We start from the raw sequence: 18,711 nt of genomic DNA, 5'->3' as shown, positions 1-18,711 counted from the left end.
ACATGCACAAACCAAAGTTAGTGTTTTCAAAACTAAAATATTTCCATTGTTGCTCGCATAGTCGCGTTCTGATTGTTGCTCTTAATGGGACAAACATTTTCTGGTTGTCCAATACCTTTCACAATCTCCTCTGACTTCAACTCTTCTTTTGCACTGCTGAACTGGTCAATATTTTCGTCCAAACAATTTTTGGTACAGCGAAACTTTACGCGTTGCAGTTAGCGAAATACTATTCGCCTGAAACAGTTATTAATTATTTCTATGATGCTGCTTTCAAAATTTTAGGAAAAAAAATTAAAAGCTTTTGAATGGGACAACAAGAGAATTGATTACTATTGATGCAAACGATTCATTATTAATACAACTTCAAGGCCACTTTTCTACTGATCATTTAATAATATTGGTTCATAGAGACGAACAAATGGCATAGTGACGGTCAAATGGAGGTGGCGTTCAAATAAAGGGTAGTGCTCTAATGCTCAACATTTCTCTCATAGTGGCGGTCAAATAGAGGTGTCGTTCAAATAGAGGTAGTGTTCAATTAGAGGTTTTACGATAATCAGCAGTTTAATCAGAAATGTACCTGCTTGGAATCAGCTGAAACAGATTGTTAATAAAGCAAACCTAATAGGTTTGTAGGCATGTACTGAGTGAATTATAATATAAAGACTAGAAAAAGTTTCTAAAGTGAGTTTAAACGTATGAAAAAATCAAGCTCATAAAGCGCTTTATATAAATTTAGTTTGACTGCGGTAAAAAGCTAACTTGAAAGAAAGTGCTACCATGTGACAAACTGACACGTTTTACATTTCTATGAATACCAATAGTTAATTTTCAGCTTGAGCCATGATCTGGTCGTCAATGCTCTGGTCATGTGTTTATGAAGACGATGAACCAAACGTGTCCAACAGACAAACTCAGCTTATAAACATCATTAGAGGCCTGCCCCTATATTTTTTGTCAAAGATTTCCCAAAACCCTTCACAAAATGCTAAACTCTTTCAAACAAATACAGAACAAAATATGTTATTTTCCACCGTAATTATTAGCAAATACATTTAAAAATGACCACGATCACTGCAAATGTTGCATTGACAAAGTGTTGAGATGTTGTACCAATATATGAGTGTGAAGACCAGCAGTACACATGTTAATATAGCAACCATGACAAACAGGACTGGCAATAAAAAAGCTGAATTCCTTTGACAACTAGTACTAAAAAGAACATCTATAAAAAAGTCTGTGGCTTAAAAGAGAATGACACAACAAATTATAGTCAGATTTAGTATTTTAGTTTTACTAATAAACCAGTTTGGCAGACAATAGAGAAAGGTAATTATTATATTTACTCAGCTAAAAGGCACTGGACATCTGAGCTAATCAACAGCAGTTAGTACTATTATCTAATAAATCTTTAACTGACCGGTTGGGTAGAGACTATCAGCACCACCATCAGATCCTGGTTTTGTTATCACTTCATCAACTCCTACAATAAATATGAGAGGCCAACTAGAGAACATAATGAGAATTGTCTCATATATTTACCAAGTTGAGGTGATTTCCATGAAAATATAATTGTAACATAATCAATTGCCTTCATCACTGCCATTGTTGATTGATGAATCACCAGGTTCTACTTCAACCTCGGCATCTACAATAGAAAATATCCATAAATTACTCACTACAAGCAGATTTATAGTTCAACTAGATATGAGGATCAGCCTAGAAAATGTTCTAAAACGCTCTAAACCGACTGGTAAAAGCATTATAACAAAATAATATCTAGTTGATGGCATGACTAATAAAAAGCATGTGTACGGAAGAAACAAAAACACAACCATAAGTGATAGTTAATCTTTATCATATATATATACCATAAAACCTCTATTTGAATGCCATAGCGATGTATTTTTCAACCCTTCCCTAATAATGGCATTTTATTGCAGGTGGCGCTTAAATAGGAAGTGATGCTGTATTTTTCGATTAACTCGTCAGCATTTTGAAAAGATAAATATAACCCTTTGATGAGCAAAGCAAATGTCGCTTATGTTTTGCGATCTTCTTTGGGTGGAGCGACATCGATGCCGTGGGCCTCACCATTTTTGTTGGACCTTTTTTCATATACTTTGAAGTGTCTGACATGTTAAAGCTGCAACTACTTTGTGTAAAAATATTAGCTAAATACAGTTATTAATTATTTCTCTGGTGCCTCTTTCAAACTTTTAAATACAAAACGGTAAAGCTTCGGAGTTAGAAAACGTCATCGAATACGCCATAACAATAGTTGCTACTTTGCTGTACAATGTTCCTGAAGAGTACTCTCATTGTTCATCAAAACACTTGAAAGTCTTGAGATAACATTGCAAACCGCAGTATGAATAAATCTGAAAACAGTGTTTGAAATTTGGACCTTAGCGACTTTGACGCGGAGTGTAGTTCTGATGATTGTATCGATTGATATTCTCATGCTCTCAGGTACACCTTTGCTAAAGCAATTGCAACCACTATAGCAACAACCACAAAAATAATTTTTATTGATGTAACTGAGTCATCATTAGTAACATTGCGAGAACACTTTTCAACTGATCATTTTTATATATGGGTTTTTATTATGCTATTAGTATTTTTGTATGTGTTATAGTTATAGTTATTTTTATTATTAGTAGTATTTATTCTGCCTCTTTTAGCACTTTCCGTTGGTACATGTTATTTATTTTTTATTTACCTGGCATTTATATGCAAAGTTTCTTGCTTCATTTTGGATTTACTGTACTGGTAGCGTGTTAAAACAACAATGGTGCAGTATGTTCAATGACAATCAAGTTTTTGGATGATTAATGAATATCATAGGACTTTGTATATGTATCTTAGTAATGTACACTGTATGATGATTATATTATATAGCATGTTTACCAAGGTACACAGTCTGTTTATAATACATACATTATAATATCTTATAATATAATACATCGAGAACTTTCAATCGATTTTAAAAAGCATATTACGAAGCATCTGCCTCTTCATGATCAAAGACTAGGTATGGCTGAAGGGAGGGTCTAACAGGAAAGCTGTTTTTACTAAATGAAAGTCGCTCACAACTATCAGCAATCCCGATATATAGCAAAAAACTATCTTGGAGCTTGCAATGCTTAAAGTGTGATAGTAAAAAGTCTTACAAAGCTGACTCGTTGCGGCTACTCGCTAAAAATTTCGGCCATTGCTTCGGTATTTTCTGCTAAGCCCCATAAAGTGTTATAACCTCAGGCTGTTTGCTAGTCACACGGTGAGATCGTTTAAAAATTTTGATAGAGTTCTTCACATATCAATCACAAATCAAATCTACTCTTCTTGTTTTGTAGGCTTTGGCCAAGCAGCCGAGCTGATACAATACTTTTTGGGCTAGCTCTACAACAGTGTTAGGAAGAATGCTTTTGGGTTAGGCATAAATGAATGCCATACAGTCTACAATCAGAGAACAGTCTTCAGGCACAGCTTTGACAAGCGAGTTTTAATTGCAGTGGCTTTCAATTCCACGAAGAAGATGAGCTTTCACACATTTGCCAAGCCCAGCTCCATCATGTGATGAAAGGGCTGGTGGTGTAGACGACAGTAAGCGACCAAGGATTTTCCTCATGTCTATATGTCGCTGCATGCTGACCACAAGCTATCAACCGAATATACTGCGATTGGCGATGGTGCTTTTCTTTTGACAATCTGTTTCCGCATACACTATTAGACAATATTTCCTTCTGCAGGAATAATGGTAGCGGACCTCTTTAGCTATACAACTCTCTTGCAGTAGCATTAGCACGTCTGTATCATTTCTTAACATGGCTGCTTCTAGCAACCTATCTGTAGAGATCACATCCCAAAAGAAATGCTCTTGAACTTTCATATTTGCAATAACCAAGCAAAACATAAGACAACAAATCATACTATCATGCATAAAAGAACTTTGAGGCCAAGCACATTATTAAGTCATGCTCATGTACAAAGTGATCTATGACACTGACTTTGATAACTGTTTCAACTTACCAGCATCATCTTTCCAATCAATCATACATAGAATGTCATTACCACGTTTGTGTGTGACAGTATCTTCCACTAGCTTCGTTCCTGATTTGCATACAACACACATTTTGGGAACAGCCGTGCATCGAGGGTTCAGACTGGAAGATCGAAGAAACTTGGTAGGCGTTGAGCTTACGAGGGAAGGTATCCAAGATCCAACAAAAATCTGCAGTTGCAAAAATATAAACTATATGGCAATGATATTTAATAAAAACAAAACAGTACCTTGTTGTGGCTACTTAGGTGTAAGATGTGGAGATAGGACAATCAACTTTTGACAAACACTTATTGAAATCTAATATCTGCAGTTACCACTCATTGATACGGGTGACACCAACAAATGATAGTCTAAAAATAAGCTGCATTCCTTTGAAAAATAAATGATTAAGTGAAGAGAACGTATAATGCTTCAATAGAGGAACACATCCACCCGTTGATTGATAAGCATTTGATTATTTATTATATGGCCAAAGTAAAATTAGTTTGCTATTTTCTCACCTTAATTTCCTCAGGAGGCTTGAGATTATTTGCAACTTGAAAAGCTCTCTGATACTTTGGTTTGCTGGCAAACCTCATCCAACATCCAGCGTGGTATTTTCTCGAGTTGAGCTGCGCGAGCTATTAGAATGACTTAAACATTTTCGGTATGGATCGTTCAGGCGCTTTGTAGATGGTGCTCCACAGCTCGCAAAAACGCTTGATTTTGGTTTTGTGCTATCGCTAAGACTTATTAGCTCACTAAAATGTGATGATTGATTATAATGAATTATGCAATCCATAATAGCTACCTTCGGAAATTAGTATAAGGAGTAAATTAAAGTTTTCGACTGCTGCTACCGACGCTGACAAGCCGCTGGGCGAGACCGGAAACAGACTACAAACTTAATTGCCATCGGCGTCATTTAAGACCCCGTACTACAATATGATGTAAATGTAAATCTATGACTCTCACTAGCTGATTCGACTGATTGCACACGGCGTAACAAAGCCTTTATTTTTCTATTACCGCTCACCTTTTAATGGCCAATTACTCCTAGCTTATCAACTATAATAATAGTGGTAGTAGGAGACCAGATTAATAATGACTAGATTAGAAACATGCTAAAAATATTAAGCTACCAGAGACCCCATCCGTTGCCACCCGTTGACACAAAACTATCTGTGGCCACTAAACTCTTAATATTACTGTAGAAAACTAATTTATTTTTGGGAGTTTTTCCTCCTTTTCTCTTCCTCCCCCAAGCAAAAATTTACTTTGAGATAAGAGACAATTTTGAACTATGAGATGGCTCCTGATGTGGCAGCTAATTGGCATAGCTTAACAGCTAGGCCACTTTCAAGAACATAACCGCTCGGATTTTCTCATCAGATCAGTGTAAAAAGTTTGAAAACGGCAGGAAAAAAGTGGCTTACGTTTGATAGTGAAGGTAAAAGCCAGTCGGCCAAAACAGGAAGGCAAAAACAGGTAAAACGGAGAAAAGAATAAACAACTACAGTTTTATAACACATTGGAATATAAAACCAAATGAAAGTTGAGCTCCGAAAAATGTAAGATCGACTTACCAATAAATTTCTATCATTCAAAATATGATTATCAATAGCATAAACTTCCTAAAATGAAATACAACAAGTGCCCCGCAAAAAAAGTTTTGCGTTTAACCTAAAATGCAATGTAAGAACGTTAGATATAAAACACCAAACAAAAACGTAAGTCTTGTTTATAGAAACAAACGGTTTCGAATCGTTGACCTTTGTAAAACATCAAGCTTTTTATTGGTGAGAAAAGCTACTATAAAGCGATATCCATCGATTTTTTTTTACATCATCAAGCTGTTTGCGCATGCGCTCGTTAACGAAAAGGCCGTCATATTTGTAAAAAACGATCGCTTTTCTTTTATTTAATAGTACTTTTTGGTGTTGTTTTGATACTGTAATAAAAAAATTGCAAACAGAAGGATCGTTTTCAAAGATATATTGCAAAAGCTTCCTGTTTTTAACAATAAAACTGTTTATAAAAATGGCTGACAACGATAAAATTACATGACGAAAAAACAAAGGACAGCATTTCTTGTTAATATTTCATAGATGAATAGAGGTTTATAGTGTGTCGGAATTCGGGTTAAGGAAGTTGCCATGAAACTTTGAAAGTGATGATAAATATTTAAAAAGCATTTGCTGCATCGCAATTAATGCATGCTATTTTGCCTAAATTTATTTATTTTACTACTACTACAGTCAAACATGGATAACTCGAATATCAAGGGACCGAGCAAAAGTGTTCGAATTATCAGAGCATTCAAGTTATCAGAGCACTGTCACAAGTCCATATATTTACTTATTTATTAGTAGATACATGTACAAATACAAACTATAATATAAATCAAAAGCACAAATGGCTTGTTTCAAATTAAATGCTTCTAATGTAAAGTTTAAAACGTTTTCATGAAAAAGTATAGAGATTTTTCTATCACTTGAGATTGGTTTGTTGTTTGAGGTGATGTTATTGCCAGGACGTTTTTCAGATTGACATTGGCAAAGCTTGATCGTTGTTGAAATGCTCAGAAGAAAAGACATTTTTTTCTTTTGGGGTTTTACCCACAATCAATTTTGCCGTTGTTTCTTGAAGTTTATGCAGATTAACTTAATAGGTACCTGGGATTCGTTACGAGCAACACTCCGAGGCAGTTCAATTAGAAGTTTTACGAGGTTTTACGGTACATTCTATATCACTCACGCTTTTTTAGTAGATACTTATTGAATGTACACACGTATTCTGTGTTTAGGTCAAACGATGAATAGTTTTTTGTAGCTCAGACAACGTATACGTTTAATTACAACAATTTTTTAAGACATTTTAAACATTCAACATTCCGACGTTGATTCAACACGGAATCAACGTCGGAAAACTATTCATCACGGGCTAGCCGAGTCACGCACTCAAGGATTTTCGCCACGCACATACAAAACAACATGCGATTTTTGTTTTGTATGTGCGTGGCGAAAATTCTTGCGCGCGTGACCCGGCTAGCCCGTGCTATTCATCGTATCGCAGTATAAATCAAATTTCACCAAACTTTTAGAAAAGTCGTTGACAAAATATTTTGCTGATGGTGGTAATAACAACGCTTATGAATTACGAAAAGATGAAGTTTACCTCGATGGCTTTGAATAAAGTGATTTTCTAAAGCGAAAACAACCGTTTCGGTAGCTGTTGGGCAAAAAAACAGTTCAAATTAATAGTGTTGAGTTCGAGTTATCTATAGCAACTTATCATTACGTGGGAATGGACCAAAGGAAATTTTCGAATTAACCATGTGTTCGAGCTATAGGTGGACGAGTTATCCATGTTTGACTGTAATTAAATATTCATCCTAACTGTCTAAAACAGCTTCATAGACAACAAAAATATAATTCTACTGCGAATACATCAGGTTTGTAGAAATTTTGTTAACATACTATGCTCATTCATCGGTCATTAAAGGTTGACTTGCAACAAAACTCACATTACAACTAATTATTATCAACAGATTTACCGTGTCTTACTCTGCTGTGTTGAGGAAACAAAGTCTATGGAAATGTGATAACAAGCTCCCAAAGATGTGGTTGCATCAACCTTGAGTTGATCTTAAAAGAAAGCATTTTTTCACTATCCGTTGATATGTTGTTTGTTGCGTTAGGCGATCTCATTTCCAAGATATTTGAAGATTATTATCGAAAAAATCTGATCGCGGTAAAAACGCTCAGGCCAAACAAACATGGCCAGACTTGCCCAAAATGATGTCACGTGTGATCTATCTGTCAATATATTTCGTATTCACATCGGCTATTTGCGATAAAAGTCTAGTCCTACGCGGCTCTATTGGCATATATTTTATTTTGTATTTGCTCATGTTGGTTAGAACAAAATTTTAAACCCCGCAACAGATACATTATTATGAATGTTTCAAAGGCATCAAATAACGAAAATTGAAAATTTGTCTTACTCACTTTTTCCAAATGCTGTGTAAATATTTGAGTATCGACTACCAATTTTACCGGTCTACGGTAATTCTGTCAAGCAAACTATGTAGAATGAGGTCTTTGTATCAGCACAGTTCCGCCGCTACCCACAATGACAATATAAAGCCTCCTAAAAGCCCCGCCCACATTATGTCCGTCGCCTATCGGGGCGGGGCTGTATATCATTGGCCACACCGAAAACTAGTTTCTTACTACCGTAAGTAAAATGAGCAAGCAGCGTCTTTAAAAAGAATATACATAGGGATAAAGTTTTAAGGATGAGAAGTCTGCTGCAAACTGGATTTGAACTCCTATTCTCCAGTTCTGCGGACACCCGCATCCCGTATCCAATTCACTACAATATTCTGTAAATCATGATTTGCATTATCTTCAACAATATTATTTTATTATATAATTTTTACAAGCAAAAAGATTTTCATCTCGGCATAAAGCTTTTATTAAAAATATTCATCAAGTCGTGGCCACTCACATAGTTTTAGCTGATACAATAAGAAAAATTCATCTACTACAACAAACTCAAACAAAACATCATGGTTTATGTAGCACACATTCATGTCTCTCTTTCCCCCTTTATGGTAGTTTCCACACTGACAAAGCTGCTTCAGCGGGTGGGACGACATAAACATCCTGTAATCAGTAAAACAAATGCAATAAATATATGTCATTCATAGATATGTCATGCTAAAGCGTATCTACTGAAAGCTTCCAAATTAGGAGTTTGATAGATTGCAAGTGTAATTTTAAAAACAAATTAATGTTTAACAAAGGCACAAGTACGCCAAGCCAACGATTCGAAGCTTTGGTTCTGGAAGTTATAGATTTGCATGGATCAATCAATTTTCTTTACTTTCTACAAGTGAAAAGTGAACATATAAAATCAAACCATGAATCTAGTTTACTAGATAAAACTGCCACAGAAATTTGAAGCAAATGTACCTAGGTGAACCGATAAAAAATATAAAACGATGAGTGGTGATAGCAAAAAGTTATAATTTTATTAATTAGTACATGTATTAATGAGTACTAAAATAGTCCCTTAAGTATATTCATCAATCTAAGTCATTGTATTGACAAATGCTGAAGATCAAAAAAAAGCCATCAAGAACTCACTGTACACACGTATCTCGCACACGCAGGAAATTACATTTTAGCCTCTAACAGGGAAATATAACCTGAATGTAAACTCAACAGGAAACTCTATAGGAGACTCAAAGTAAAAGATAAATTTACCTCCATTCTCCGATCTTCCTCCGTAGAACTTTAACTACCTGATGCCAAGAAAACTCGGAGTCACATTCGCTGTAACTTCACAGCAGTTTTTACAATTAAGTTGTTTGCCAATAAAACGTGTCAAACGAGTAATTCATTGAAGTAACGATCTTAATTAATTTAGTAAATATCGATGTCCATGCGATTAAACAATAGAGTAAAATCCCTGAATTTGAGATCACAGACAACGCGTTTTACGAGTGATAACATTTATTACGGCCTATATAAAAATTTCGCGCTGATGATCGGCTAAGGAAGCGACCTCATATTTATCGCTCGTGGGTTCTTTTCAGATGTATTGCTTGTGACGTCACGAAAGAAGCACCCGCTGGAATGTGAGCTTTTTAAAAGAGGGCTTCATTCAAACGCATATCTCTGAACAGGGTTGTTGTACAAAGACAAAACTAGCATCAAATTGTAGCTGATTTTTTAGCCTTTTATGGGTCTTAATTTCATTAAATCGAAATTTTTGACGCAACCACATCTTTAAAACCTCAAAAATGAACAGTCGATCACTCAAATCGATCACGAAACTGCCGTAGATTAGAATTCATTTCCAAAATTCATTCAACTGGTCCATCATAATAACCTGGCATAGTTCACCCTGTCGTAGGCAAAAAAATATTTAAAAATTAATCGTACTGCACGGAGTGCTCCTGTCAATCGCTCTCTCATGTAGCTCAGAGAAAAGTGAGCAGTAGGCGTACTAGCTCCGAGTACCCATTCCAAAATCTGTAAGTGGGGCTTTTAACACCCCGCATGCTAACACGGTGAAAAGAATTCTTCAAAGTCTTCTAGCTCTGATATGGTATCTGGATTTTGCAGCATACCATTTGAGAGACTACCAGTCTCTCAAAGTCTCACTAGTCTAGACTTGTGATAGACTCACAAGTCTATCACAAATATCTCGGGTTTTTCGTGAGAAGAAAAAAACTCACATGATCAGGTCACATGATCAGATTACGACTAGATGATTACACCAGGTTGAAACAATACTGTCATGTAGTGAGCATTTATAGTTGATACAGGCTTTCTAGTAAAACCCAAAGTATTTGTCATAATCTAGTGCAACGTTCTATATCGAAACTTTTATTGGCGTTTAATTAGAAGTGATAACAGCATGTGTCAAAACAATAACTGAACTGCTGGAGTACGTCAGCCAAATAAAAAGAATCCAAACTTGCGTTTTTATGATGGCTGCAATTAAATGTTCGTCTTTGAGGTTTGATATCAGTTGATATCAAATAACTGTAATGTAAACTTTGTTGCAAGTCAACCTTTAAATTTCATCAATTCCGAGCCATTGCAGATTCACAAAAGCCATGTAAGCTTTTATGTGGAAATGCAAAAATCACACCTAAACGATTAAAAAAAATGCTAAGCCTGCGACAGCAATATCAGTCTTGCTGTTGGAGAGAGCAAAATATAGGTAACAAATCACGCTACACCCTTCAAAAGGTCAATATCATACTCATACACTTATTACCTATACTATGTTATACTATATTAACTACAAGTATAGTTAATAGGTCTATGAATATACTGTAACCTATTGTGGATACAATCATTTTCTACTCACTCATGTATACTGTATATGCATACTGTACCCCTGTTGTGCACTAGTGGCATGTATGAGACACATATATTTGTTTAATGTACAATACTCAATTATCAGTGTACGGACACAACTACTCTGTGTTAGTCCAACAAACAAAGTACAACTGTATATCACCTTCAGTACAATAAACTAGTTTAACCATTCAATTCACAAGCACCTGTCAAAGCTTATCACTAGTTATCACTACAATTTAATTAATCTTAAACTAACCAGTTGGGTAGAGGTTATCAGGACCACCATCATATCTTGGTTCTGTTTTTATTTCTGCAACTACTGCAATATTTATGAAAGTTCATCTAAAGAGAATGATAAGGAGAAGTTTTTCACAAATATAATAAGATGTCATGAATTTCATGAAAAAAATTATTCAATAGAATTACCTTCATCACTGTCTGTGTCTACTGATGCATCATCAGGTTCCACTTTAACCTCGATATCTACAATGTAATGCATTTATAATTCACTACCTACAACATTGATTTAGTGGAGCTACACAAAAGGACCAGCCTGAACAGTACTTCAAGCTGGCTGGTTAAACCATAACATTAGAATAGTGTGTAGTTACAATACACTGGCTTGAATTTTCAAGTTGAAAAATAATAATTTTTCAAACGCTACAAATATATACCAATGAACAATTGACTAGCGTCCAAACAATTTTTTTAACAGAGCAAAACATTTACGCGTTGCATTTCACACAAGCGATAAACTCTTAGCTGCATCACAAAGCGCAAGTTTTAGCCTAAAACTAGTCGTCCATATACCATCATAAATGTAAACCGTTTTTCACATACATTGAAGTATCAGAACCACATTAAACAAGCAGCCACTATTAAAGCATGGTCACACGAGCACCGAGCCGAACTAAATGACGCAAAACGACTTCGCTCTCAGCTATAAAAAGTTCGGCGAAAGACATTTCTAGTCGAAACGAACCATTTCGGTACTGCTCAAAATTTCGTGGTCGACCCCTTGCTCTTATTGGCTGGTTAAAATTCTAGAATTCTAGCGAGCACGTGTCACATTTTTCCTTACATGCGTGTGAGTAATGTTAAAAAAGAAATGGGACGATACTTTTATTTCGTTAAATAAACAACATGAAGCAATTTATGACAAGATTCACCCGGACTTGTGATTGTGTTGCATAAATGTAAAATGTTGCACTTAGGTGAATGTAAAGAAATGTATAAATGTAAGAGAATGGTTGTGATTTTCTTTCGTGTAGAATATAAGTAATGTGTCATATTCATCCTGATGAAGTATCGTTGACTGATATTTTATGTAAAACCACAGTACTATTAAAAAGACTGTTTTTGTTTGTTATATACTTAGCATAGAAAAACATTCATATGTTAATAAATAAAAAAATAATTATGTTGATGGGCAGGGTTGGCAAAATCTTTGTATCGAGTGATTTATTTTGAGCAGCTGAACGATCTTCTGATAAATCTGCTGTGTAAATATAATTTATAATTGTTCTTCAAAGTTTTTTATTTACAATAGAAATATTTAACTCAAATACATAAAAACTACTAATGAAACCGTGTCCTGTCTCTATACATATGGTATCTAGAAAGCGGAGTGACTTCGGATGCCGTGTGACATGTGCCACGAACCGAACCAGCCTCCGAACCGATCCTCGTGTGACCACGCCTTTAGCCTGATACAGATATTAATTATTTCTATGATGTTGCCTTTAAAGTTTTAACAAAAAAAACAATGAATACATTTGGAGTTAAAAACTGGACTTCGATATGAACAGAAGCAACAAAAGCAATAATTGCTATCGATGTAACCGAGTCATTATTAGTACGATTTTGAGGACAATTTTCTACTTATCACTTGGTATTATGGATTCATATAGATCAAATAATGTCGAAATGGTGGTCAAATAGGGGTGGCAGTGAATGTAAGGGTGGTGCTTGATTTTTCAACTGTTCTTTTATATTGGCGGTCAAAATGAGGTGCAGTTCAAATAAAGGTTGCATTCCAATAGAGGTTGGCGTCCAATTAAAAGTGTTATGTTATGTCTACCAAAAATATAGCTATACTAGACACAACAATAACAATAGCAGTCAGGCTTATAGAAAACATGGATATAAAGGGAATAGAAATAGAGAAAACGAACAAGTATGGCTACAGAGAACATTGATGAATAGAAAATTAGTACAGATAACATGGCTATAGACGAAATGACTAAAAAAGAAATGGGTATGAAAAAGATGAATATATATTGCAAAAATTCTCAAGGACAATAATCTTTATAATATACATAGTTTAGTGAAACTCTCTGACTAACCGGTTGGATAGAGACTGTCATTTAAATCATCTGCTTCTTTCTTCGGTTTTACTAACAAAGTGTTCATGGCAGGCATTATAAGAAGAGATCAGTTTATCTAAATGAAAAAAGAGCGTAAGAATAAATTAGATAACATCCGTGTTTCCATGCAAGCAATTCCGGAGAACTAGCTTTTTATGAATGAAGTCTGCTTGAAAATTAAAAAACAACTCATGTAGTAGTTGGGCAGATGACAAACATTGAAATAGAAACTTATTATTACAAAAAGATACCGTAAAACCTATATTTTAACGCCATGGCGCTCTATTTTTAACCCCCTCCCACTAAAAGCTGTCAAATAGAGGTGGTATTCAAATAGAGGTTGGCTTTGTATTCTTCAAATAGTTCATCAGCATTTGGGAAGGTACATTTAACCCTTTTACGGGCAGGGCAAATTTTGTCTACATTTTGCACTCTTTGGGAGAAACTGGATGACATTATAGCCTGTGCGATGCTTTGCAATTGTTAGAGCTTAAAATTTTTCATTTCATTCCAAATTTGAAGGGATATTTTTCATTTTAGAACTACAGGTAACAATGTTGCATAAAAGGTCATTGCACCCATTGATAAGTTTGCGACAGCTTGCAGCCAAAACTGGCTTTTATGAGCGATATAAAAGGTCCCTTCATAGCAAGCTGAGTTAAGGCTAGTAAAAAGATCCTATTAGACGTATATTTAAATGCTTTAAAAACCTTCATGACTTTGAAGATTAGTGGACCAATCTTTATTTTGAGTACAAAATCAGAATCATCATGTCTGATTTACCTAGAAAATACGATAAAAGTTGTAAGTGACAGTTATGGTTCAATGATGATGTACTGTGGTGGTAGGCAAACTCTTTCTGGTATATATTGGACTTCACTTTCTTGTTATGCTTCCAATAACATATGAAAATGCGCTACCTAGTACGGAGGACATTTTTCTGCTTTCATGTTCCAATAAAATGTCAATCTTATATTACTATCAATCTAAAGCTGAAAAACGATCCATTCTTTTTTTAAAGTGAAGATACAGTTATGATTTACCTAAAATCCTTTAAATATAAACAAAACCTAGGCTGTAAAAAATTGAATAATATTGAAATCACTTTTGTTGCTATTACCTAGAAACATGTTCAAACAACTAACAACCTTGACATGGCGTTTGTGTCTTTGTATTATATAAGCAAGTTTCATGTTAGTGAGTCACTTCATGTTTTCACAGTGGATTGCAAAATAATTGTGGTTGTGTCTAATTGGTAAAAAAGTGTTGCCGGTAATTTTTATTTGTTAGCAAATTAAACGGTAGTAACCTGCTACCCTAGGACACTTATGTATTCGCGGCATCTAACTTTCGCGTTTTCGCGGCAACAGCCTCTCGCAAAAATTTCATGAGCGAAACTAAACTATCATAACGAACGAGCAAATATGTGAAAATGAATGGCTTTCTTCATTGATATTCACAATAAAATCGTCATATTAGAAATGCAGGCAATTTTCGTGTGTGGTTGGCTCATTGGGCAAGTTTTGCTAAAATCATTATAGCTAATACACCGACTGAGCAGCTTGGCAAAACCAATTGAGATAATAAACTTTTTTTGGAAAAGCCTAGACAAATGAAGAAGATGATGATATTAGTTTAGTCATAAAATTTGTAACTGGTGAGGATGGCAGTCTGCTAGGGAAAGTCACAAAATTGAATAATAATTATTGTGGTGATGAATTTTATTACCAACCAAAAGCAATAACAACCCGGGGCCATGCATGGCCACCGCGGCACTGCGTGCTATAAATACTTGAATTCTAATATTGGTACAACATCAGTCACTGCGACAGGGATCTCGACGTCATTGATAATCCAGGAGCCAAACTGCAGCAAGCGATCAAATTGCATTATTGATCTCGCCTACACATTTCTACCTGCGGTTCACAAATACAAACTACCGTACTTTTCGAACGATTAGCCGCTACTTTTTTCTGATGATTTGAGCCATGCGGCTTATAGGTAGGCCTACAAGGGTGCGGCTAATCACTGTGGCTTATTCTGTGGCTTTTTCTTTCACCGCTATGGCGCATTAACGAGAATCTCCAATTAGTGCACTTCTAGCTGTGAAAGAAAATACGAAACAATGCCTCACGGTACTGTACCGTTAGGCACTAAGTTAAAAAGCGCCGGATAATACGAAACTGTGCGGTTCTGCACTGTTCCGTTTTAAATGGCAAAGTTGCTGCCACGTTAAAAAGCACAGTCCTTAGTTCTGCGGCCTATAGTAAGGTGCGGCTTATGAATTGTTTTATTATCGTTTTTGGAAAATAAAGCACATGCAGCTTATATAGAGGTGCGGTTTATAGTCCAAACAGTACGGTAGTCTCAAATTGAAAAAAATATTTCGTACCAATGAACTGGACCTGAGAAATCTAATGTTTGTTTCACTGCATTTATTTTCACATCACTATATTTTCGCACTCATCAGAGCTGCGAAATTAGGTTCCAGCGAAATTTTACTCTGTATGCTACTCACGAAACTAAATACTAGCGAAATATAAGTGTCCTAGGGTATGTTAATGTTATATTGTAGCGAACGCCAGACCACGAATTTATTTGTTATAATTTACATAGTCACATATAACTACTTTTATATATATATATATACATATATTGCATAATGTGTCTGTTTTTATTATGGGTTTTACTTGCATTTAACATCTGTTATATATTTTTGCATATTGTGGTTGTCTTTATTATGAATTGTGTCTTATTGCTAATACTTTGTTATTTTGGCCGTAATTAAGCCAAAGTGTTAACGAGTCTATTAAAGGTTGACTTGCAACAAAATTCACATTACAATTATTTGGTATCAAAAGAATCACCATGTCTTACTCTGTTGTGTTGTAAGTGCCAAATAAGTGGAAACGTGATTACAAGCTATTAAAAGCTCAAAATGGAAAAGCCGTATTAGATTGGAATCTCTTTATTTCAATGACGTAACCACGAAATTTGGTTATCGTCTTGTCATGTATTTTCTCATGTGAATTGAAAGGCCAATACAAAGCTCAATATAAAACTTATCGTTGTACTAGTTTATGACAAACACTTCAGGTTTTACCGAAGACCCCGTATCAAATATAGATGCTCGCTACTTTACAGTTTTGTTTCGGCCTGGTCTAATCAGCAAGTCGTAATCTAATGATGTGACCCAATACTTCTAAATAATTTCTGCAACACTTCTCGATTATCAAAAGTGACCAACAGACTCGTCATGATTCTCAGACAATGATATGTACGCCTTCAAGCTCAGGCTAAAAAACTAAACGAATTTTTATGGTAAGTTAGACGATATCAGTGTTAAAAGTGACAGCATTACGATGACGATAAAAAAGACGCGTAAGAACAATAGACATAGTTTTATTGAATGCGTGAAGTACATTTAGGAAAATATTTCAACGAATCAGGCTGCAAGAAAGTGTAAACAGAAACCATCTCTCACTACTACATGTACATCACATTTGAGCTGTTTTGGAAAGGGAATCCAAACTACGGCGGTCTCAAGTGGCTGCTATTTTATGTTCGTTTTTAAACTTTAAAGAGTTTGTAATCACCTTTCCACATATTTCACACCTACAACACAACAGAGTAAGACATGGTGATTCTTTTCATATTAAATAACGGTAATGTGAATTTTGTTGCAAGTCAACCTTTAATCATTTATTCTTATACAGTTTCTTACTCGGTTCCATTATACGGTTTGGGAAAAATATATGTATATATAGGGGAGTGCTCTCGCTAAGAGAGCAGAGTAGTCGCAGCTCCACGACTAAGAGGAACTCCTTCGGAATAAAATGAATAAATAACCATACTCACTTCTCTTACAATTCTTGCAATATTATTGCAATCTAGATCGTGCCTGAGTAGGGGCCGGCAAATTCCTTAACAATATATTAAACAATTACGAAGGAATCGCATCATGATCATCACCTCGGTTGCATTTTATTTGAAGATTAATTGGCTCAACTCAGTTAATCGTATATTTGTATTCATCGCGTTAATCGATTAACACAATCGCAACTGACTGGCGATTAGCCCCAAATACTGCCCATTTTTCAGAAAGTTGCCATAATTCAAGTTACTACTACAAGAGACAGACTTAAGATAATTCACTCATTCAAATTTCACAAAAAACCAGTCAAGTCTCCTCTTTCAAATGATATTACATTCATATACACCACTCATATCCATTCATATAGAGTTGTGTATCAAAAAAGGGGTTTCATAAAACTTCCGAATTGGAAAAAATTGTTATTTGTTGAAACAAAGTTAGACTTGCACCAGAAAAATTGCAAATATACAAAGTTTGAGTAAAATTACTTTTTATTACATACTATATACTAAAATTATATTGTTGAAGATAATGCAAAACATGATTTGCAGAATATTGTAGTGAATTGGATACGGTATATGGATGTCCGCAGAACTGGAGAATGTGAGTTCAAATCCAGTTTGCAGCAGACTTCTCATCCAGACTTCTCTATCCCTACGTAAATGTCTATTCTTTTCAAAGACGCAGCTGCTTATACTCTTTTACTCAACTGCTTTTACTTGCGGTAGTAAGAAACTCGTTTTCGGTGTGGGCAATGATATACAGCCCCGCTCCAAAGATAGGCGACAGACATGTGAGCGGGGCTTTTGGGAGGCTGTATATCGTTAGTGTGGGTAGCGGCGGAACTGTGCAGATACAAAGAACTTATACTACATAGTTTGCTTGACAAAATTACCGTAAACCGTTAGAATTTGTAGTCGGTACTTAAATGTTTACACAGCATTTGGAGAAAGTGAGTAAGACAAATTTTCAATTTTTGTTATTTGAGGCCTTAAAAACATTTATAATAATGCATCTGTAGCTGGATTTAAAATTTTATTTTAGCCAACGTGAACAAATACAAAGTAAGATATATGCCAATAGAGCCGCATAGGCATAGACTTTTATCGCAAATAGCCGATGTGAATACGAGATATATTGACAGATAAATACCGCGTGACATCATTTTGGGCAAGTCTGGGCATGTTCTTTTGGCCTGAGCGTTTTTACGGCGATCAGAATTTTTCGATTTTAATCTTCAAATATATTGGCGATGAGATTGCCTAACACAACAAACAACATAACATATCAACTGATAGAGAAAAAAAATGCTTTCTTTTAAGATCAACTCAAATTTGACGCAACCACATCTTTACCACTGGTCATCAGCAAGTGAAGTCCATAAATACTCTCAGACCGACCACAAACTCGAAACAACAGAAAAATAGGTGGTTTTAGTTGTTTACTTATATAATCCTTCACTTTTTATTTAGTGTGAACTTTTTTAACATTAAACAAATTATTGATATTTATAGTCAGTCCCAAAATATTAACTAATAA

At 35.2% G+C, this 18,711-nt stretch overlaps 1 long non-coding RNA gene across 1 annotated transcript in view; it reads right to left on the bottom strand.

Annotated features, from left to right (window-relative positions):
• The window catches only part of LOC137393498 (uncharacterized), a 54,999-nt gene extending 41,650 nt beyond the window's left edge, over nucleotides 1-13,349 (bottom strand). Inside the window, exons 1-3 of the long non-coding RNA XR_010978300.1 lie at nucleotides 13,278-13,349; nucleotides 11,359-11,415; nucleotides 11,189-11,251 (exon numbers count right to left, since the gene is read on the bottom strand). This is a non-coding gene — a long non-coding RNA (uncharacterized lncRNA). The remainder of the gene's footprint in view (nucleotides 1-11,188; nucleotides 11,252-11,358; nucleotides 11,416-13,277) is intronic.
• Nucleotides 13,350-18,711: the final 5,362 nt, after the last annotated feature.

This window comes from Watersipora subatra, chromosome 4 (genome assembly GCF_963576615.1).
Source record: "Watersipora subatra chromosome 4, tzWatSuba1.1, whole genome shotgun sequence".
Lineage (NCBI taxonomy): Eukaryota > Metazoa > Bryozoa > Gymnolaemata > Cheilostomatida > Watersiporidae > Watersipora > Watersipora subatra.
The sequence above is the reverse complement of the archived record's forward strand: the minus strand, read 5'-3'. Positions and strand labels throughout refer to the sequence as shown.